This window comes from Armigeres subalbatus, chromosome 2, assembly GCF_024139115.2.
Source record: "Armigeres subalbatus isolate Guangzhou_Male chromosome 2, GZ_Asu_2, whole genome shotgun sequence".
Taxonomy (NCBI): domain Eukaryota; kingdom Metazoa; phylum Arthropoda; class Insecta; order Diptera; family Culicidae; genus Armigeres; species Armigeres subalbatus.
In genome coordinates this window covers 95,323,848-95,348,279 of record NC_085140.1, presented here as the reverse complement: position 1 = coordinate 95,348,279, position 24,432 = coordinate 95,323,848, and the positions used below count along the sequence as shown (strand labels likewise).

Here is a 24,432-nt window from a genome sequence, read left to right as displayed (position 1 = left end):
GTTATTAACTGCGAGGTTTCTAAGTCAAGGTGCCATTTTTGCATTCGTATATCATGAGGCTAATACGGTGATAATTTTATGCTCAGGGAAATCGAGACAATTTTCAATCCGAAAACTGCCTTGACCAGCACCGGGAATTGAACCCAGCCACCCTCAACATGGTCTTGCTTTATAGCCGCGGAGATAACCACTTTCCTTCGATGAGACTCGAATCCACGACCCTCAGTAGTCGTGTCACGACTGCCCAATCTGCCCATACTACTTTCTTCTCATACACTAAATGTTCACATTCGCTGTCATACTAGTCGTTTCTCTAATTCCGGGAAACCATTTCTAGTGCAGCGGTTGCGGTAGTATGGTGGATCGAACATTTCTATAGCCATCTTCAAGAGAAGCTTAACATAACAGTTCTTCCATTGCAAGCACATATTCCAGCTGCTGCGTGTAGTCTTGGACTAGGCTCCGGTCTTGTAGCCGCACAATGTTCAGCTGCGGCGTTCGATTACGACGCTTGTTGAACAGTGTCCAGAACTTTGAGTGCACTCATTCAATATCTTGAAAAAATAAGTCCACAAATTCATTATATTTCATAACCAATAACATTCTATTTCACAAATTTTTATCTGTAAAAAAAAACATCACGAAGACGTAGGCTATTCTAGTGTAGCATGCTTCATCACTTCTAATCTACGTGGTTACCATGTCATTGAATTCGAAGTTGCGAATATACACAAAGTTTCTTCTACTAACCTTTGAACAAGATACGTGTTGCCTTCTGCGTCACTTGTCAGACATCAATTTCAGCAGTATTCGCCGGAAATCACTCACTCATGCCTATACGCTCTCGCCATTCGTTAATTACGTTTTGTTCGCCGAATCATTCAATGCAACAGATGACTACTGTTTTATTCGCAATAGAACATCAGCACCATGTCGATATTTACGATATCTACAATCTAATGCTTTTCCAAACATCCAATCACACAAATTAAAAGAACACACACACAAAATTTAACAGTTCTGTCACTTATTTTAAAGAATGCAGGGATCTTATCAATACTGTTTCAAAATGGGGAACAACCGCCTGTCTAACGTGAGACCCTCGAATCAAGCTAGTATCAGATATACAAGTGGCAGCCCTAGAAGAAACTCGTTGTTTGTTTTGTCGCGCCAAATATGATACGCAGTGATAAGCCAACTCATTGTACACATCGAAAATCTGTGCCGAGATCCCCACATACTAAATGGTGCACTTATCTCTTATCTGGGGCGTCTTGTTCAACCAATTGATTTGAAAAAAAGCGGAAGAAAACGCTTGCACGTGGGCAAACAAAACCTAATTTTATCAGCAGAAACGAGAGTTATTAGAGACCTGTTTGCACAAATAATTTAATCGCAACATTACGATACATATTTTTCTCGTGTAACAGAAATGTCATATACAACGAGCCTTATAACTAGTCACAGCCGATGTAAATAGCGATATATGTTTAAATTGTCAGATATAGATTAATGTATAGTTAGCTAAATAGAACAATATGTAAGTACTATATAGTATTAACAAAAAATAAGACACACAACAAACAAGTATCAAAATTTAAAAAAAAAGTTTGAAATTTCATTTATCAATGTTAAAACTTCACCGAATAAAAAACCGAATTGAGTAAAAATCCAAAGCGTTTTTATTTTCGAAAAATTCCTTCCGCTCGCCAATAATAGCAGTCTTATCTACAAATTAGCCAAACCATAGTTAGTATAGGGTTAACCGACAACTCCACTCGCGAGCAAATCTACGCCCCAAATTGCTATTCTAGTTCTGACTAATTAATAACAAACAAGTAAAACACATTAATTGTCTCCCCCTCGTGGATGAGGAATATAACTCACAAGCTGGTAGACTAGCTATCGAACTGATGGTGTAGTTGTTGCTGCTGTCGTTGCTTGGTGATGTACTCGGGTGCAGGCGCCGTGCCCCGTCGACAAAACAGATGACTCCGACGACGAAAGCCTCGGCATTAATTGGAGATACACTTTTTTTTTCTTTTTCGAACTGCAAACGTGACTCAAGTCATCATTGCGATCGTCTTCGTACAGAGCCACATAACGCGGGGGGAGAGAGCGAGTCGCAGATGAGGGAGCGCTGCAATTACACAAGTATAAATTGATCAATTCCTGTTGGATAGATACTGCTGGGCGCGGTTAGTTATGGGGATCAATTAAAATGGCGAGTAGGAGTGTCTCACCTTTCGCTTGATTGGGGTCACAGCCGGGCAAAACAATAAACGGTATTATTTATGAATTGGATGACGATTGCTCAATCTTTTTATAGCGACCATATAAACGGATATGGCACCATTTATGATGCTATCGACAGGGATTTTTTGAAACAGTCCATCATGCTTGTCTGGATGATTATTCGATTCAATGTCCATAATCAAGCACACATTTTGCACATGTTGGCTTCTGTGCTATACAATAAAGCCATATTTTCTAGTTCATTAGGTGTTTGTATTTTTACTGCGAAAGTCTTCACAGACTGTGGTGAATCAAATTCTTTCAAATGAGAATATAAAAAAAACAAGGAGTTGTTTAAGATCCTCGCTATGTAAATCAAGAAAAACAAATTGTCTCCAACTGTCTAAGACGAGCTTAGTACTTTCCTTTTATTCCACTACGATAACATTGCAGATACGTATTTCGACCACAATTGTGAAGTCATCTTCAATGGCTCATGCTTGACTCGACTTACGAGACACTGAAGACGACTTCACAGTTGAGGTTGAAATACGCATCTGTAAAGATAACAAAACGTAGTGGAATTAAATGGAAAGTACTAAACTCGTCTTGGACAGTTGAAGACACAATCCACGCACTTCTACGCCAAGGAACCAAAATTTCAAACTTCAAAATTAGGATCCAATATCTATAGGACAGGAAAACATACATATTGAATTACAAGAAAAACATTTCTTCCACTGAAAAATGTTTTCGGAACATTGTTTAATAGCCAATCAAAGTAGCAGATTTTTAGTATAAAAAAATACTCCCTAATCATTTTTTTTTATAAATGTGCTATTTGGGTGAAAATGTATTGATGAATACGTAATTAAATACAGTTTTTAATGATCTTTTTGTGTGCACATTGTATTGCTTCGAAAATTTTAGTTTACATGAAATATTTGTACTTTAAAAACAGTGACATTGAAATGGTGTCGCGTTACGAAAATAGTCGTATAATTGATACTAGACAAAAGGTACAAACATTGGAAAAGTAATATTTCGTATTCTCTTAGTACTCGTCAAGAGCTTTCTTTTCGTGTATTAAGATCCAAAATCGGACCATTTTCCATGAAGTTACACTAGGTACAAAAATATGGTGTCGCGTTACGCGAATTGAATGTGCTTCTGTAATAAAGGATAAAATGCTTTCGGTTTATTGATACAGTATCACAATGGTGTAACGGGGTGTGTCATTTGGTAACTCTCCATACTACAAAAAATAGGTTACGATACAAAAATGTTACGGAGTGGTGGGAAATTACAAATGTTTGGTGTTTGGTGACCCCTTTGGGGTCGTCCGTTGATAAGTCAGGTGAAACTGAGTTTTTTGACGTAGGACTTACGTCTCTCTTTACTATACCGGGTGTCATTTCAAAATATTCAAATCGACCGCGTTACGCTGTGTTGAAAGATTTTAAACGTTAATAGCGTTCGTCTCAGTGGACGAATTTCTGCGGTAAGCCCCTCAATCGACAGATTTCAAGTATGCCTTTCATGTCCATGCTTGATAAGACCCGAAAAACTTGTTTTAATAGGCATGAAACTGTTTTCAATGAAAAACATTGAGATCAAGGGAACCTATAAATATGGGTACCGCATAATTCTTACATCATTCCATTACCACGTTCTGATTGGTGCAGACACCAGCGAATGAGCAGCCGCTGGGTCTGCCGAGAAGCCATAAAATAGCGCAACGCGATTTTTCCTTTCATTCTGACCGGGACAAGCGAAGCAACCGCATCATCGATTGAACAGCACTCACACCTTTTAGCAGGGAATAAAGTCATCGAAGCCACCATCATCAGCCAAAACCTAGCCAGTACAGCAGCAGCCCACCATACAGACCCGACAAAGCAGCAATGCCGAGACCGGCCGGCATCGGTGATGAGCCGAGACAGGCTGAAGAAAAGCCACATGTATGTATGTCCAAAAAAAAAACGGTTCTTCAGAGAGCCAATGATAGAGATCAACATCAAAGCTTTCAATTTCCTTCGGAATAGAAATTGCAGGGTTGTTACGGAGATCCTGAAATATTTTCCGCGCCGACTAAAATCAAATCCACGCCATTTCCGCGCGACATGAAAATCCATTCTGCGCCAAATCCGCGCGACCCAAAACTAAATTCTAAGCAAATACACGTTGAATAACAATGCATTGATCAATGCAATATTGGCATTGATAAAAAAATATATAGAAAAACATTGTTTGATACTGACCGCACACAAATGATCGTCCCATGTTATGAATTCTAAATCTTATCACCCGAAATCCCATGTCCGGGTGTTTCCTTCCTTCTACTACTAACAATGTTGTCTCAGAAAAGAACACCCTACTTCCCACCTGAACTGCAATTCTAAGCTCGCTTGCCCGGCTTATTGGCCTGTATCAAGCGAAAAGTCCCGTTAAGGTCACTCCTGACAGAATCCAAGTTTCAAAGTGCTCGCGTTTTCGAGGGCACACCACTCGATACGGAGGCGGCAAACAACTGTCACTTTTGTTGATTCAGCTTTGCTGCGTCGCAGCATGCGTGAAAAAATAAAAATGTCAATTGTGCGTTGCTTCCGTATCGAGTGGTGTGCCCCCGAAAACGTGAGCACTTTGAAACTTGGATTCTGTCAGGAGTGACCTTAAGAAATAGACGCCAGCAGCGAGCAACAAGCTTTAAAAAGAAGAAGCCCTTCTCGAACGCGTTGATGATGACGCTTTGGCTGACAAAGAAGCGGGATACAAGACACTAGCTGATTGGCCCACCAATTGGGAAGCAGAGAAGATTCAAAATTAAGTAGTATAAAAGAAAAGTGCATTCGCTCGCAGAGCATTCAGTCTTTTTTATACCATCACTAAAAATTCGCGGTTATTTGAAAAGATCGTTTTCTTACTTTTTGCACTTAGGCGAAGCAAACAGCCTTTTTCAAGGCTCTAAGAGTTATTTTTAACTTTCTCTATTCTATTCTCCTTCAGTCGCTATAGCACGGGTTAGAAGGCCCTTCAGTGGCAGGGCTGAGATACAGTCTACATCCCCTGCGAGGCTTCAGGCAGCCCTTGAGTGGGAAGGTTGCCACTGTCGAGGCTAATATTTCGTGACCGGACAGATTTTTTTTGTGATTTTTGTTCGAGGTAGGTTTGATTTCTGTGTCGGTTTGATGAGAAGATTTTGCCAAGGTATGCAACGCCGATTATTTATCCAAAATAGTTGATGTGAGAAATTTGGACATATTATGTATCTTAAAGGCATGGTCAAGTCAAGTCCTACGTCCACTTAGCGGTTATGTCACAGACATTACCCACTGTTCGTTTTTCGAATAAATTGTGAGGCTTTTTTAATCCTCTCTCTTTTCCACGCAGTATCACCATGCCACTCATATGAGTAAACGTAACTAACAGTTTGCTGACGAACACGGTTTCCTTCTACCATGTCACGAACCGTCAAACTTGCTTGTGGATGCCAAGTATGATTATATTTTTTCAATGGTTCGTTTATTTGAAAGGCTCATCTGACGTGAAGCATTACGGAGGCGCAGTTATTTTTTTTAATACAAGTTTTATCTTGATTTTTAAACATATTTTTAGCTTTGATGGACCGAAAGACTCGTGTTTTCTTTTCTCCATTTAATTTGATGATTTTTAATATTTTAGTTATTTTTCCTTCCGTTCGCTCTCACTAGCTCGGCATTTTTTATTCTTTGACCAAGATCGTCACAGCCGAGTACGTCAGCGCTCAAAGAAGATGCTGTGAACATACTTTAGCAGAGATTTTCACAGTCAATATCGGTGAAATAATTTAAGAGTGTTGGTCACCGGTAGTCGAAAATATAATGAATAGCGTCAGGCAAAAAACTTCACCAAACCAATGCAAGAATAAGGGCCTATCGAAAAAGGTTAACAGAGAGTTGCCGAGTGATAAATCGAAAAAAAAAAATTCCATTTTATGTTAATCGAGATGAACCAGCATTGGGCTCCCGCATAATTACAAACTGTACATGGATATTTTCCCGTGCGGTCGACAACAGTATCCTTTACTGTTGACAACTGTAAATGAACAATCTCATATAAAGTTTTAACAGTTTGTGGTACGGTTATTTGACAAATAACAATATGTTGAATGGGTTGTTAAGTTATGTCACCATAAAAAATCGTCTGTTTTCGCGTGCAAAATTTTCGCTCAACAGTATGATAAAATGTTGACATATAATGCAGGAAATAAAGAACATTTTAGAGACAGCATGTTATATGTTGACATTTAGTGATGTTGTCGAGCAGTTATGGTTGAATCGATCGAAAAGTATACGATAACCGCAACGTAAACTGTGAAGCTATATCTTACATCGTAATAATGATTCTGACCATATAACATGTTGTTTTTTATTATGCGGGCTGGTTCGTTAATAAAGACATATTGTATCAGACATCCTAATGAACTTCGCTTTGACCTGAATGAATATACAATAATAAGACAATTATTTTACACCAGGATATAAACACTATTTTCAAAATAAAGTATTTATTTTCTGAGTAGTGTTGATGATAGCGTAAAGATTGAAAATGTAGTTAAAAGTAGTGCACTCAGGGCACGACGCATACGTTCTTGTGATAAACATTGGTTGAGACATGAGGCTTATTCCAATCTTTTCGGAAATAAATAAAAAGTTGAAAACAGACAACGTTCCAGTAGAAACGTAGAATAAAAAACGACAGAAATATTCCTCTTCAACATTGCTGAGCTTCTTGAGCCATCATCACCTTTCAAAATGGTTAACGTAGAAAAAAGGCAATATAGAACTTTTCAGTGTAAAACAAACTCACTTCTAGGGGGATCGATCGTCTGACCACGTACTTAAAAACCGATCCGGGTCATACTTGGGTGTGACTAATATAAAAATAGGAAAACCCATTACCATTTAATTTGTTTCTAAAACTGAATATGTGATACGAATGGAATTGGTTCAGTTCTATATTTGTGCCGGTTAGTCCCTCAAGCTTTAATAACTGAAACTCCAGAACGTAACTACCAACTCGAACTACATTCAACGATAGATAATGTGATAATATTCTGTGTCGAAAATAACATGTCGCATCGAAATCAGCTGAAATTACGTATTCTATCAACGATAAACACGTTTGCGTAACGCGACACCATTTGCAGGAGACTGTTTGTCGATCAGCGTAACGCGGCGGTGTTCATATCAATTCAGTTATTTTCATTATAATTTCCGTTTTTCCTGCGATTTTAATTCACAGCCTCATTTCTGTTGATGTATACGAGAAATGCTTAGAATAAATCGAGACTCCAAACCGTATACCAGAGCTGAAACACGCAATTGCATTTCAACATGCGAAAAAGTGCAATTCAGCGATGGTGTCGCGTTACGAAATGCAGCGCACTATATTTATCATATTCAAAGCAAAAAAATCTCAAAATGAATATACTATCAGAAAGGAAATTTAGTGAGGATAATTTTACACCTGTTTAATCATATGTCCCCGAGGTTAATTTTCGAATGCAGACCTAATTTCTCGCTGAAAGTCGGCCCCTCATGGTGTCGCGTTGCGCTGGAATGTGTCTTAAGACATTCCACTAAAAGAGCTTCAAATTTTTTTCTGAAATTGTCTCCATTTATTCTGAAAAAAATGGTTTCTGTGTTGTTTCTTCTAAGTTGCATCATTTAGTTCTAAATGCATGACAATGGTTTGCAAATCAATCCAGTAGTTCAATAGTAATACATTTTTGGGAAAAGTAAGTTTTCCTTAACCCTTTCAGTGTGACTTTTTTACGTAGATTCAACGTAGCAGTTCCATCAACCAAGTCCTGAAAGATGTATCCGTTCATCATTGAACATCCCAGCAGGTCCATGAAGCCGTTTGGATTTAGCTGCGTTCTTCTATAAGTCCTGGTAATCATAACATGTTATCTACCCGATCAATCAAATCATGTAAAATATATCCGTTTAGGATTAAACATCCCAGCAGGTCCATTAAGGCGATAGGATTTCACTGGATTGGGCTCGAAGCGACGAAGGGGACACTGCAAGAGCCTTGTTTGATCTGCTAGATACCATGGACTAAACTGGAGAACCTTGAGCATCTCGAATGCAAGAAAATAGGGTTTTCATGATGCACACTGCAATAACATGGGCTGCTTTCGAGAATGTTTAGGAGTACTTTGTATTTAAGAACAAATTGGGCTTACATGACGCACATATGGTTATTAGGTATATACCGACGACGATGACATTACAAGCGCCTTTGTAAATCTGGTAGATAACGTGGCCTGAACTCGAGATCGTTTTGGAGAGCCTTGAGCAACTCGTAGTCAAGAAAATTGAGTTTACATGATGCACATATGCTTATTGAACCGGATTGGGTATATACCAAAGATAAGGACATCACAAAAGCCTTGGTTGATTTGTTAGGTAACTTCGGCAGAACTCGAGAACGTTTTGGAGTACATTGAGCAACTCATATTCAAGGAAATTGCGATTTTCACAATTCTTATTGAAGCGCATTGGGTATATACCGACAATGAGGGCATTTCAAAAGCCTTGATGGATCGGATAGATAACGTGGACTGAAGTCGAGAATGTTTTGGAGAACCTTGAACATCTCGTATTCATAAAAATGGGATCTTTCATTATGCATATATATGCTTTTTTTTTTATTCCTTTATTTATTTGGTAGGCACTCTGTGTTATTTAACCGCTACTGTGCCGTGATCTACTGTGGTATTCTGCTGCCAGAATCCACACAGAATCTATTTTTAGATTTTCCATTATTCATTGTTGTTGTCGTTGCTGGTCCATCTCACCGTGAGTCCATTGTGTCCATTTGTCCGTGTCGTGAATTCAATGATCGTTGCGCATTGTTCGGTTACCATTTATCCGGGTACGTTGGAGGAATGCCTCCGAGAAGAACAATTTGTCAGTCGTCATCAGGCAGTCGTAACGGCAAGGGCGCTCCCCAATACGCCACCGTATAAGGCTGCGCATCCGGCGACTGACGAAGGTTTTGGTGGAGGGGCTGGGAATCGAACCCATGACCATTCGCTTGTAAGGCGAACGTGTAGCCAACTACGCTACGGGCCCCCCCTTCATATATATGCTTATTAAACCGGATTGAATATATACCAACGATAAGGACATTGACTTTGATCACTACCTCGTTGTCAGTAAAATTCGATCACGGTTGTCAACTGTATCGAACAAAAGATCATAGCGAACGATGCGTTACAATATTTAGCGATTGTCGGCGGAAGGAGTATCGGCTGAGTACCGCCAGAAGCTCGACGAACAGATAAGTGCAATCAACGTTTGCGACAACATCAACGATCTATGGGAGTCAATCCATGAAGCGGTGAGCACAACAGCACGGGAAGTGGTAGGAACTGCACAGAGGCGACCCAGGACGGGTTGGTTCGATGTGGGGTGTCAGAGTGACAGACGAGAAGAACGTTGCCAGATGTTGCCGGATGTTGGTGTCGGCTACCCGATCGAATAGAGAACAATACAAGGAAGCAAGAGCAGCCGAAAAACGAACCCACCGCAGAAAAAAAAAAGAATATGGAGAACAAGTGATTAGCCAGGCGCAGGAAAAAATGGAGCAGAACAATATGCGGAGGTTCTATGAGTCTGTCAATGGCGTGCGGAGCAAGACAGCGGCATCTCCCGTCATGTGCAAAGACCAACAAGGGAATATGCTGATAAAACCGAAGTGGCTGCCAGATGGAAGCAACACTTCGAGACTTTGTTGAATAGTGGAAGTGACGGTGAATCGGTGAACAGAATAAATATTAGCGACGATGGACAAGCTGTGAAGTCGCCTACACTAGACGAGGTTATAAAAGCTGTTAAAGAGATGAAAAACAATAAGGCTGCGGGAAAGGGCCAGCTCCCGGCTGAACTTCTCAAACATGGCTGTGAGCTGCTTTATGAAGTTCTGCACCATATAATATCGAAAATATGGGAAGACAAGGAAATGCCTTCTAGCTGACCGGACGGCCTAATTTACCCTCTCTTTAAGAAAGGGCACAGACTGGAGTGCGCCAATCAGCGAGGAATAACCCTCCTTAATTCGGCGTACAAAATTATGTCTCGTATTCTGTTCAACAGATTGAGACCGCTTGAAGAGTCCTTCGTCGGCGAATACCAAGCAGGTTTTCGTGAGGGCCGATCAACGACGGATCAAATGTTTACCCTGAGACAAATCCTTGATAAATTCCGGGAGTACAACTTGCAGACACATCTGTTTATTGATTTCAAGGCGGCATACGATTCAGTGAAACGGGATGAATTATGGCAAACTATGCTAGAACATGATTTTCGGCGAGACTGATACGGCTGATTCGTTTAATGTTGGACAGATCGAAATCAAGTGTAAGGGCTGCGGATGAAATATCGACGTCATTTGTTACCTTAGATGGATTAAAGCAGGGTGATGCACTCTCGAATCTACTGTTCAATATAGCGCTCGAGGGAGCGATTAGGAGAGCTGGTGTGCAAAGAAGCGGTACCATTATCACAAGATCTCATATGCTCCTGGGATTTGCGGACGATATCGATATTATCGGGATTGATCGTCGTGCCGTGGAAGAGGCTTTTGTGCCTTTTAAGAGGGAGACAGCGAGGATTGGACTCACGATAAATACCAGCAAAACGAAGTACATGGTCGCTTGCAATCAACGTGGGTTCATTAGTGGTGGTGGTAGCGAAATGGTGCTGGATGGTGAAAAATTTTAAATGGTAGAAGAATTTGTGTATCTTGAAACATTATTGACGTGCGATAATGATGTCACCCGCGAGGTGAAAAGGCGTATTGCAGCTGCAAATAGGGCTTATTACGGACTTCGTAACCAGCTTAGGTCCCGTAGTCTGCAAACGAAAACAAAACTTGCGCTGTATATTACTCTGATTCTTCCGGTGGCTTTATACGGCCGTGAATCATGGACGTTTAAGGAGGCTGATCGGAGAGCTTTCGGAGTGTTTGAGCGTAAGGTGCTGCGGACAATACTCGGCGATAAACAGGAGAACGGTATCTGGCGGCGTCACATGAATCACGAGTTGTACCAGGTGTATAAAAGGCTGGATATTATTAAGCTTATTCAACACGGCAGACTACGGTGGGCTGGTCACGTTGTACGTATTCCGGAAGAACATCAAGCGAAGATAATACTTAGTAGAGAACCAGGAAGAGGCCGCAGGCTTCGTGGAAGGCCGCGTACACGATGGCTTTTTGCAGTTGAAGAGGACCTGAGGGCGCTCAATGTTGAGGGCAACTGGAAGCGATTGGCCCAGGATCGAGTCCAGTGGAGTAGGATACTCCGTTCGGCGTAGGTTCATCGAAGAGCTGTAGCCCATCAAGTATAAAGTAAGTAAGGACATTGTAAAAGCCTTGGTTGATCTGGTAGATAACGTGGACTGAACTCGACAATGTTTTGGAATACCTTGAAGACCTCGAATTTAAAAAAAAATGGGTTTACATGATGCACATATGCTTATTGAACTGAATTGGGTATTTAACCTTGAGCAACTAGTATTTCTGAAAATTTATCACAGGCTTGACATTTCAGGATCGGTGGTCTAGTGGCTATCGCTTCTGCCTTATAAGCAGGAGGTCTCGGGTTCAATTCCAAGCTCATCCCTTTCCTATAAAAGAGCGGGCTTGGTAGTTATATGGCTACTGCTTCTGCGTCATACGTAGGAGGTCGTGAGTTCAATCCCAGGTCCGTTCCGTTCTCCTACTTTGTATCTTTCTCTTTATTTCTCATGTTCTAGCAATCGCTAGAACTGGAAATGGACTTCCATACCGTTTCTATTCCCTTCAACTTGAGTATTCTAACAGTAATCTGCTAGAATTGGAAATGAATTATAGAGCTCATTTCCTACACCCAATTAGAAATTCCATAAGTTGCCTTCTCCTATCAATCACATTGGCAGCTCGTTAACCAAGACGGACCTCTGCCTCTCGAACCTAACCCAGAAATTCCAACAAATTCCGCATGAACTCGTGGCAAGTGCAGAGGTATATTCGGCTTGCATTGGGCGAGTGATTGCATCATCATTTCCTCCCCCTTCCCTACATTGACTTGCATTCTGACGTGGCAGGCGCCAGTATGACCTAACAAATGAGATCACCAGTAGAGTAGAGTGGGGCAAGAGTGCGCGTGGGGTAAGAGTACGTTTTCGATTTTTTGAAGTAATAAAAAAAAGATAAACTAGCAGCACCGCATCAGTTTGACAGGTATTCTGGCCAAATATTATCATGTGTAATTGTAAACGATTTGAATAAACAACGAGGGAGATATGGAGTTAGATAACTTTTTGGTCATTTTGCTAAAAAAAAATTTTGTTTCCGCAACTAGTATTTTATTACCATATATACGTTCAATCAGGTGAACATTATACCATTTCGATAACCTATTGTATAGAGTACTTTATGGTACAGAACACCAATCCGGTTGGTTTTCCAAGAAGTCAAAACCATTACTTGAATAATTTTTGAGACTGTGGGGTAAAAGTACGCAGGAACCGGTGGGGCAAGAGTACGCATATGAATTTTCAAGTTCTGATGTCAAACCCATATCTCCGGCCGAAATAAGACTTCTTCCAAAGCGTAAAGATCCACAACTAAGAAAAAAGCGACAAAATTCGAAATTATCAAAAGTTTTTAGGATAAGTTGAAGTAATTCGGTGTTAGAAAGGACTTAGCGAACAAATCACTGAAGCGAAATAATGAAATTGCATTAGGACTTGCTGTACACCTAAACATAGTACGAAACCCCAATTTCATCTAAATGATAATTTCATTTAATTAAAAGAAACATTCATAAATTACGCAACGTTTAGCTGGGAGGGGTTGCGAGATGTGTGACGATCCATATAATTTCTAGAGGATTCATACAAATAGTTTAAGATACGGGGGAGGGGTGATGAAATAGCCTAATTTTACGTTGCGTGATTGTTGGACTTTCTTTAAGGAAAATGCCTTTGTATACGCCACGCGAAACCTGATATATATATACCTCCTTTTACCTTTGTAGTTTTTTGTATATATAAAAAACAATGGTTTTCGTATAAAAGTGCACATTTTTAGGACCCCCTCCCCCTTTAATAGTTACGTAATCTTTAAACATTCCCTAATATATGCTCATTAAACATCAATTAAATGTTATTAACTCTTATTTGTATTAATATGTACTTAAAGCACATGATTGGATAAATGCGCACTTTTACCCCACCGTAGGTGTAAGAGTGCGTTTTTCACTTGTCTTGCAATAAGAGTTGTACTAAAACGAATCTCAATAATTTCAATATATATATTCAATATAAAGGAAGAGTATATGAATCATCGTCACTGATTTGATATGCAGAAGCTTGCTTCATACGGGCCACATGATCGATTGAAAACTTAACTCTAAACTCTCTTGCCCCACTCTACTCTACTTGTACATTGAAGATGTGTGCTAGTCCCAAGCAAACATCTGTTGGTTCTCTGTGCAAGAACAGCTGGCCTGGTCATAATGGAGTAGCAACTACGAGCAGCCAATCAAGCTCTCAAGCTCAAGCTCAAATTTATCACAGGCTTGACATTCAAGATGACTAAACTTGATTGATTGTTCAAAATTATTAAACAATGCGGTATAGTATGTTTACTCGGCATGGATGGGTCATATATGCTCAGCATTTTAGATTAGCTGTGTAAAATCATCCTTTTTTGACCATCCTATTCTGAAATTGGATTACTGATTGTGCAAAACTAACTGGAAACGTTTCCCTGGTCACCAGCGCATCAGAAAATAAATGAGGTTCGGATTTCAATGGATTCAAGATTAAGTGGAGTATATTTTATGCGTTTTATTTCGCGCATTAAAATTCGCACATTACCTCACTGATCGAGTTTAAACTACTGGCTTTCCAAACAAAACCCAGATTAATCCACCTAGCGTTGGTGGTGCCTTTCTCGCATTTAGTTAAGACACCAACCTTATATGGGGTTTATATGGTCCGATATACCATTTTCTTCATAACTTTTAAACGCAATGACCGATCGTTATAAAATTCAATAGTGATCAACAAGGTTTTGTCCCCTGTCGAATGAAACTTGTTGCGAGAAAATCGGTTAAGGATTACTATACGAAAAGTTGTCTAATGTTTTTTATAGCTTTTGTGCACACACATACACACACACATACATACACACGGACAGACAGACATGTGCTCAGCTCGTCGAGCTGAGTCGATTGGTATATAATACTGTGGGTCTCAGAGGCTTCTATAAAAAGTTCGTTTTCGGAGTGAAATGATAGCCTTTCGGTACAACTTAGTTGTACGAGAAAGGCAAAAACTCTTCGCACATGAAGTGTGGACATGAACGGTCGACACTAAAATTGCATTCGGGACGCTCATGTGCCGCGTTTGTAGTTCACGACTTCAGAAATCGCCCGTTGACTGGCGAAAGTGATTGGTTGGGTAAACTGCGAGATTATTTGGTCACAAAATTAAGTGGGTTCGTTACTTGCAAGTGTCATGTTCATAGAAGATCAAAAGAACATTGACTTCCTGGGCGGCAGGAAAGATAGGGATATGATAGAGATACTTGATCGATCCACCTTGCTTACTGTGCACCTCGCCTTCTTGTTTCAGTCGCATCGTTGGTGAGATCCATTTTAACCGGATTATTGTCCAACATTCTGGCTACGTTTCCGGCCCACCGCAGTCCTCCGAATTTCGCGGTGTGAACGATGGATGGTTCTCCCAAAAGCTGATGCAATTTTGGTTCATTCGCATCCTTCACATACCGTCCGCCATCTGCACCCCACCATAGATGGTACGCAGCACTTTCCTTTCAAAAACTCCTAGTGCGCGTTGGTCTTCCACGAATAACTTCCAGGTTTTGAGTCCGTAGAGAACTACCGGTCTAATAAGCGTTTTGTAGATAGTCAGTTTGGTACGGCGGCGAACTCAATTCGATCGGAGCGTTTTGCGGAGTCCAAAGTTGGCCGTTTGGCGCCGTTTGCAGCAAAATCAAAATCAGAATATTGAGAGAAAATTTTACTTTTCTGCTACTGACGCCATCAAAGCGAATAAATTTTGAGAGAGTCCCTCTCCGACACGTGCTTCTTATTCTGCACGATGACGATGTTTTGGAGTAGGATTACGTCCTTTGGGTAGATACGGGGGTCATTATGCAGATTCAAATTTGAGACCGTCACGAAAAGTGGTCAGAAAGTATGGGCTAATATCTCAGCCGTCTTTCAATCGATTTTGATATCAATCGATCGATGAGCTCTTTATGATTTAGCCCAACTATTGAAAACAATTGAAAGGCGCTAAAATATTGCAAAATTGAATTTCGGCAAGCACTGTTAATATCGGTAAACCAACCAATCCCGTACGTGCATCATAAGCACAGACATCAAAAACGTGCAATTCTAATCCTCGGTTCAATCAAGACATCATGGTGAGTGGACATGATCAAGAGGGCCGAATATCAGCTGTCGCATATGACGTCGATAGCAGCAATCCCAACGGAGAAAATGATTTATTTATCGATTGACCGTTGATAACAGCAAAAGTACTCAAGAGAAATTTCCGCGCAATGTTTGGACCAAGATGAATACACCACTAGGTGTTCCAATCTGCCATATTCACGATTCAGGATTTGATTTTAGTATGGGAGAGCCAGCCAGTTTGTTTATGTGTTGATGATGATGATGATGATGATACTACCATCTATTGTAGCAAGGCACCTGCCGATAGCACTGGCCATATCTGACAAACGATTTGATCATGATTATATTATTGTTTGTATTTCATCAAACTCCTGTATGAAGGGCCAAAAATGGGTGGGGTGGTTCCATAAGCAGAAACACTTATGCGAATCCACGGGATGAATAGAGAATCTTCTTCCAGAAGAAAGTTAGCACATACAATACTATAGCTTAGCCCTCGTTTCCCAGATTGACCCAATAGATGGGGAGAAGAGCCCGCCCTTTATCCACGAAATGTTAACAATAGGAAGTTGGCAATTCCACTCTTCCTATCCAAATCGCTTCAATTGGGTGCCCTGATGGTTTATTTTGAATACATAGTCATATAGTTTCAATATACGTTAATAATAAATACAATGGAATTTTCTTACCAAATTTCAAATCGTTTGACCTGGTTTGACCACAAGATCCTTTCTTCAATACCAATTCGTTTTCAGAGAGTTGTCTTCAGATATGGGAAAACCAATTGTCCTTCGAGGAATATCTTTGATAAAATCAGCAAATAGGTTTTGCTTCAATTGAAATAGAATACTTGAATGCTGAAAAGATGATGTGAGAAGACGGAAGGCAGTATAAACATAATAACATAAGTATGATGATTAAAACTAATATGCACCTCAAGATGCACCCTGATGTTTTTATCAATACTTGAGAAAAAAGATTTTGATTCACAGATAATCAATAAAACTGTGGTGGACCGGTTTTATAACCAGAAAAGGACGATTCGCATTGAATGAATACTCTCTTTAATGTCGTTTCAAAGTTCATCAGTATAGAACTCTTACATATGAAATACTTTTGTCTTTACCCAGGAGATGTATTATTATATATGTTTATTTAAATTTCCTATAATAGATTTTTATAGAAAAATTTCTAATCTTCATTTTCCTCATTATACCTACCATTATACTCAAGATTTTAAAATTTCTGTTTTATTATTTATAATATTATATTAAAAATAATGAATATTATAATATTATAAATATAGAAAATAATGTATTTTAAGTATTATTGTTTAAAACTACATTACGATTGGAAAGGCGTCCAAATTTCCAGAATTTCGACAAAAGTAGATATTTTGGTAACACTTAAATGTGCCGAAATGAATTTGTAATGATTATACTATAGGCGAATATATTAACCGCAAATTATAGTTTCTCGATGAACGGATACAAAATTGAAACAGGGAGACAAACAATTTAGAAGTACATTGCTATTTATCAAGATAATTATGTAATGTAATTATGTATGTTCGATCACAATCTGTGTGCAACTCATCTACGATTGATTGTTTCATCCTAAAAGAGCAGTATGCAGTTACTGTTTATTTTTGTCCGTTCGTGTGACGCTCGTGTTATATGCACATCAGTTGGGCTAGTATAAATTTCAAAATTAAATACTTCGCACACGAATATCATGAAAAATCATTTTGAGTTTTCTGAAGACTAGTTCATATTTGACAATTTTTTTAATATAAAGCCTGAGCGTCTTGTGTTTTAATCTTATAATTTTGCGGAATAGCAGCTTAAAAGATTAAAGAAAACATGTACGGTTAGAACGCGAATATAATCTATATATATAAAAACCAATCTATGTATGTATGTTCGCTAACTACTTCTGAACCACTTGGCCGATTTCAACCAAATTTGGTACAGACATTCTCTATCCTCAGAGGAAGTTAACAAAGGGTGGGATGGTCATGTAGAAAAGGGGAGGGTGGTGGGAGGGTTTTGTTCAGAAAACGAACAATTCTGTGTAACTTTCAACTCCCAGGACCGATTTCAACCAAATTTTGTACACATATTCACTACGAGGAGGTAATCATATGGGAGGGATTTGGGAAAGGGGAGGGTCTGGAGGGAGGGTTTTGTTTAGAAAACGGGCAATTCAAAGTAAATCATGAACCCCTGTACCGATTTCAACCAAATTTGGTACACACATTCTACATCATAAGGAAAAGATAACAAAGGGGATGGGATGGTCATTGGAAAAAGGGAGGGTATAGGGGAGGTGTTGTCTTTGGAAAACGAGCAACTCAGTGTAACTCCCAACCCCCAGGACCGATTTCAATCAAATTTTGTACACATATTCACTATGAGGAGCCGATCGTACGGGAGGGAAATTTGGATAAGGGGGTAGGGGTCTGAAGGGAGGGTATTGTTCAGAAAACGGGCAATTTAGTGTAACTTCTGAACCCCTGTACCGATTTCAACCAAATTTGGTACACACATTTTCTATCCCTAGGAGAAGATAACAAAGGGGTGAAATGGCCGTTGAGAAAAGAGGAAGGGTAAAGGGAAAGCGGTTGTCTTTAGAAAACGGGCAATTCAGTGTAACTCCTGACCCCCAGGACCAATTCTAAGCAGATTAAATGATTAAATCATTCAACTCTATGATTAAAGATTATGATTAATGAATTATAATTTTTGAAAATGATGACTGATAATGATTAATGATTAAATTCATTTTTGACAATAATTAACGATTATGAATAATGAAAAAACCGTTGGATTATGATTAACGATTACCGATCGTGATTAAATGTTGACACACTATGTGTATGGTTAATGATTAACGATCGATATGATTAATGATTGATGATTATGAATGATCAAATTGCATAGTGATCCATAATCGAGTAACCTTTATTCCAAATTTTAAAAGGTATGATAATTATATGATAATGATTCAAGATTAATAAATAAAAGCAAGGTATGCAATGATCCAATGTTCCAGCATAACTTCTGTACCCCTTGCCCGATTTCAACCAAATTTGGAACAAACATTCTTTTTCTTAAGAAGGCGAAGATGACAGGGATCGATCAACTCAACACTTCATCGAAATCATGGTTTGCCCAGAGAAAAGCAATGATTAAAGTGTTTCCTTCTGGACGGTAAATGTGATCATTTCTTTAAAAATAGACGTTTTTCCGGAATAAGGCATCGGTGTATGTTTTTCCTTCTTTAGAAATAGACGTTTGCCCGGAATAAAGCGATTTTGGGTTTGATCCCATTTTCAAAATCAGTCAATGTTTTCAAATGTAATCTACCTTCTTTTAATCAAATGATGAAATATCAATAAGAAAACACAATTATCCTTTTGACCTATTCCAATTCCGATGGTGAAAAAAACTGCGAATTAAACTGGCAACTCCGAGCAAGGCCGGGTACATACAGCTAGTTAGTAATAAAAATGATTGAAAAATGAGAAATCCTACGACCACACTCATTGAAACATATTTTTTGGAAACAAAATGTGTTGCCCAGGGAGCGTTGCTCAAAAGGATCTTCTTCCTATAAATATTTCATCAACTTTTGTAACTTCACACCCTACTTCATGCAAATGAATTGTTGATCGTACGGAATGCTCTTAGGAGGGCAATGTTAAGCTCGTTTTTGCAGACGTGATTTGAGAAGCCTATCACTCTGGGACTTTTTCGATTCAGTTTCGTCAGTGGTTTTGTGCTTGATCATGTAGATGATGAAGAGAATGATAAGTCTTCTCCGCCCGAGTGATAATTTCCACCGTTGTCGTTTCAAAGTCTTCAATGTTTGATGGGGGCGAAAAAAGCCAGCCTGAACTCAAAACCGGATAATGTCATGAAAAACCAAATTTTACACTTGATTCGAAAAATGACGCACGGAAAATTCTCGCGTCCACTTTGCATCGCAACCTACTTCCTCCAGCCAGTTTGTTTATGTGTTGCACCGAAAATGAATTTTTCGTCCCCGCCTTCTTCTCGTCCATAAATTTAGCAGATTAGCAGATTAAACACCTACACCTGTGGTTCAGAATAATAGCAGCGGAAGCCGTTTTTCATACAAAATGGTCAACTTTGACAAGCTGTAACTTTGCACCCCGATGACCGATTAAGCTGAAATTTTAAAAGTGAACTACAAATATGATGAATTTTACACATAGTAAGTATCATTTTTTTCGAATGACGCGTTCAAAAATTACGCACTAGGTCAAATTGTTCAAAATAATAGCAGTTTTTGTTTTGGAAATATCAATAAAACAATTGATTGAAATGTTATAAATTTGAATTCAGGTGCTGCGAGACACTAAGTTTAAAATTTAAAAAATGTTGAATTTGACATTTGAAGTGGCCAATATAGGTAACAAAAATAAAGTAGTCAGTAGCCGTGAAGTGGAATTTTCTTTCAAAATTCTGATTTTCTGCCTGTGCGGCACCAAAACCGCTCTCTTCGGTGGGCGCGGCTAGGGCCCTGGAGAGGGCCGTTTTGGGTGGATCAACGTCCTCGTTTTTGTTCACTTGGAGCTTTTGTAATTGGTGATGGCTTTGGCTGCGCGCCTTGGCCAGGTCAGCCGGCAAAAAAGGCGGATAACGATCTGAATTTCGCGGCGGATGATCGTTTACATCAGTTTACGTTTACGCGATACACTCGAAGATGTCGTTTATGAAGCTTTTCATGACGCCCATCGCTTTTGACGTTGTTTGTTGCTTCGTTCTGGTCGTTATGTCGATCGGTCGCGAAAACCGGACAATGACTTGCCAGTATCCGATATCAATTGAGGGGGTCAAACGCAAAGGGGTGTAAGTGACAAAAAGTTAATTTTGAGAAAAATGGGGGCAAAGTTTTTCAATATTTTTGCGCTTCATACAAATTGTATGAAACTTTAAAAAATTAATAATTTTCTATGAATTTTCACATTTTTTATAAACATCGTACAATCATTGCCGCAAAGTTCGAGAATTAAAGCATTTTTTGCTGTAACCAACTCAATTTTGACCAAAATGTCACTTACACCCCTCTGCTTCTAACCCTCTCAATTGAGACCGAGGCCTCGCCCCTTCGGTGACCGGTACCATTCGGCTCGTTGGCTTCGCCTTTCATTCGTTTGATACCATTGCACCCGTGCAAATCCGAGTCAAGGCATTTTTTAAAGTGCAAATCGTAACAGCTTGCCTTCAGTAGCAGTGCAAGCGCTTCGGTGCGAGACGTTGCGACAATTTATTCGCATGAATGGAGTCTATCGCGTTTCGTCGAAATTTCTGATTTTGGTTTGTTGCTACTTGTGATTAGAAAGGCATTATTGAAAACAAATCAGTTCTTTTCAGAATCATCATTTTACACAAAAGAGAAGGTTGAGCCGGCAGAGCTTAAAATATTCATCTTAATGAAGCAAATTCGTTCCGAATTTTGACAAACATTGCATGAATATTCAAAACATACAATGGCATAGTCAGACGACTACTGCACCAACTCATTCATTAATGTCACTGAGTGTGGTTTCTATGCGCCGAAAAAAACATAATTATCATTGTTTACGTTGATGTTTACCGCTGAAAGTGCCTCGCAGATGAAAATCGGATTCAGTCCTGTGTGATAAATCACTTTACTCATTTGAAACGTGTTCAGAATTCAGATAATTTATCAATTTGTAAAATGTGCATAAATATTCAATGACTAATATTCAACTGAATATTGACTGTCCAAAGCCGACTATGAATGTGTCGGAAGTGAACTGACAAATGGAGAAAAATGAACTTCACTAAAAAATTTCGATTATTTTACACTCTGGAGCCGAGACAAATATTTTTCAAAGTGCACATACAGTCACTCTCAAAATTGAGCGTACAGCATGGATTAGATGAATATATTCGAAAATTCCAAAGGAAATTTAATCGTTGGCTCGGTTGTTTTTAATGCATTTCAATATTCATCCCTTCCTTCAATGTATGCGTACATAAAATTGTTGAAATCTTTTCTCTAAAGTTCATTTATTTGAAAATAATCTCAAAATACGCCTATTAGATGTGACAAAATTGAGCGTACAGCTAATGTTTTTCTATAAAATTTCTTATTATAAACACGATTAATGTATTTTAATATTGGTTTTTCATGATTATATTTATAATAATAAACATCCACTACTTAAACATTCAATGTTTTGAAATTAAACCACGTTTTAATCAAAATGGCGAACAAGTAAGATGTATAAACAATGTTATTTAACAATTCAATGCTACTGGGCAAAATAGATGCTTTAAGATATGGATTTCACCGGCATCGTGTCTTATATATGATAGATAATCGAAATCGAGCGAGACATACGATAAATTTGGGAAAATTCAGTCGGTAAATGATGAAAACAGATGTAAACATACAAAGAAAACGACAAATGTTGGGAACGGCATATTTCAAATTAAGTATAACTTTATTTAAAAGTCGATGTTTAGGTAGCTTATAAGCTCAGGACACTCATTAATAATAATATTAATAAAAGAGCAGCACACGGATACATTATAAGATGTCATTTTATATTTGAAGACTCAGTCAACGTAGGAACAAATTTGGTTGAATCATTTAAATTCACCAAATTATCATTAAATAAGCTGCCGAACTCTCAAAAAAGTTAATTTTTACTCGCCACATGGAAATCATCCAATTGTATCCCTTATGGTAACAGACCGTTGAGTTCAATCCAAATTTAATTATGAAATTACGATTTTAGGCTATCTTTTCAATATTCAATCAGAAGTGCTCTACGGGATTGAAAAGCTGTTTTTATGTTCGGTACCTTAACATGCACCTTCTACTTTTAGAATTTGACTGTGAATGATTGGATTCAATAATATTACTCTTAATGATAGACCTGAGACAATAATCGAGCTTTAAAACAAGTTTAGATTAAAAACATACTAAATTTGAATTATGTCATTCCTAACATTTGTCGTTTTCTCTGTATGTTTACATCTGTTTTCATTATTTACCGACTGAATTTTGACAAATTAATCGTATGTCTCGCTCGATTTCGATTATCTATCATATATAAGATACGATGCCTGTGAAACATACACATTAAAGCATTTATTTTGCCCACAGGCATTGAATTGTTAAATAGCAATGTTCTTACCTCTCACTTGTTCGCCATTTTGACCAAAACATGGTTTAATTTCAAAACATTGAATGTTTAAGTAGCGGATGTTTATTATTATAAATATAATCATGAAAAACAATATTAAAATACATTAATCGTGTTTATAATAAGAAATTTTATAGAAAAACATTAGCTGTACGCTCAATTTTGTCACATCTAATAGGCGTATTTTGAGATTATTTTCAAATAAATGAACTTTAGAGAAAAGATTTCAACAATTTTATGTACGCATACATTGAAGGAAGGGATGAATATTGAAATGCATTAAAAACAACCGAGCTAACCATTTAATTTCCTTTGAAATTTTTGAATGTAGTCAACTAATCCATACTGTACGCTCAATTTTGAGAGTGACTGTAATAATCGCTTGTCTATAGCAGAAACTTTCTGTCGGTAGCAACATAAACACTCGTCGTTGAGAGACGCTACAAAATGGTGCCTATCACTTTTCAGGGACGAATCATCGAATGGCTGATGTTGGCGTCAGTAACAGTCAGGTGAAATTGTCTCTCAAGATTCAGATTTTGGTTTTGTTGCTGTAGTGATTAGAGAAACACATTATTGAAAATGATGGTCCTTTTTTAGCAAACATTTTATACAATAGAAAGTTGATCCGAAGGGTATTCTCTTTGGAATGGAAACCACAATTACCTGATTACTGCAGTTCATCTCAACGGTTTCGGTCTCAGCTGCCTACCATCAGTTTTAGTAAACATATCGAATTTTTCAAAATTTAATACACTGCATTTTACATAATCCTACTCCAATTGGCGGTCGTGTCTCGGATATGACCTTCTGCTTGGCATGAAATCATGAAGTTTTGACTAAATTTGGGAAACGGCCATTCCGGAGGTCCCCCGGATTTTGGCCGATGTGGCCGGATTGAAACTGAGTGGCCTAGAAACCCTGAAAATATCATTCCCATCATTGTTTTGTGAAATTATTAAGTTTGAGGTGTCACACGATCCATTTTTTGACTCGATTCAGGAAATGGCCACTTTTTCCGGGGATAACTGGCCCCAACGGATTCTGGAATAATTATTGAACCGTACTGAAACGATCGATCAAGAAATGTGATTTTTACACCAGTTTTTATGTTTGGAAGCGTCAGGGAACGGAATGGAAGGAACACTGAGACACTTCTCCTGTATGTTCCCTAGTCTCTCTCTACATAGAGTATGTTTCATCTTTGCGTAACATAATGGAGAGAAACTGGCTTGATCAAACTTTGACCCATGCAGTCAAAGGAAGAGTGAAACATAAAGATTACTAAAAAGTAATAACAGATACATTAATCAACTTCAATGCTGAATTAGTAATTCTAAAAATTCTACTTTTTACTATTTGAACTGTATTATGTTCAAACATGGTTGTACTTGGTGGTTGATCATTGAAAGCAGTTCAGGAACGCTATGGACAAAATAAACCCTAAAGGTTATTTGATGTACTTAGCAAGGTAAATCTTCGTATCGCGATAATAAAGAAT

The 24,432-nt window shown here is 38.5% G+C and overlaps 1 protein-coding gene across 4 annotated transcripts in view; it reads right to left on the bottom strand.

Moving 5' to 3' along the window:
* Window positions 1-24,432, bottom strand: part of LOC134210117 (probable beta-hexosaminidase fdl) — a 158,001-nt gene that overhangs the window by 115,618 nt on the left and 17,951 nt on the right. For 3 of the 4 annotated variants that reach the window (XM_062686139.1, XM_062686141.1, XM_062686140.1), the window contains one exon: window positions 1,888-2,140. The exons of the other annotated variant lie outside the window; for it this stretch is intronic. The gene's annotated coding sequence lies outside the window, so the exon portion shown is untranslated. The remainder of the gene's footprint in view (window positions 1-1,887; window positions 2,141-24,432) is intronic. 4 annotated transcript variants of the gene reach the window in all.